Source organism: Wasmannia auropunctata, unplaced genomic scaffold, assembly GCF_000956235.1.
Source record: "Wasmannia auropunctata unplaced genomic scaffold, wasmannia.A_1.0 LD336053.1, whole genome shotgun sequence".
NCBI lineage: Eukaryota > Metazoa > Arthropoda > Insecta > Hymenoptera > Formicidae > Wasmannia > Wasmannia auropunctata.
In genome coordinates this window covers 592,686-593,093 of record NW_012026837.1, presented here as the reverse complement: position 1 = coordinate 593,093, position 408 = coordinate 592,686, and positions in this window count along the sequence as shown.

The window sequence follows — 408 nt, the reverse complement described above, 5'->3', positions numbered from 1 at the left end:
AAGATCCGCGTAAACCATGAACGGCATTCGCTCCTTCCTGCAGTTGTTGTTGAAAGAGAGCCATTTATCGTCTTCGCTCGGCAACCTGATCGCACAATTGTTCATCTTGCCGCAATCTATTGTATGAGCCTCCAGTTTTCCGTTTGAAGAGAAATAATGTAAACATCTATAAAAAAATAAAATAAATAATTTTTTAAATTATTTTTCAAAAATAAAGTATTTGATAATTTTTATTTAATCTATACATACCTATCGCAAAAGAATTTCTTATTCTTATTTTTAGTCAATTGTGAGCGAACAAGACGAGACAGATTCTTGATCCATATGAAATGTCCATCGTTGCTGTTTTCTTCCACGTATAGTAAATTAATATGTTTGTCCATTTTTTTATTCGTCAGCCGTATTGGA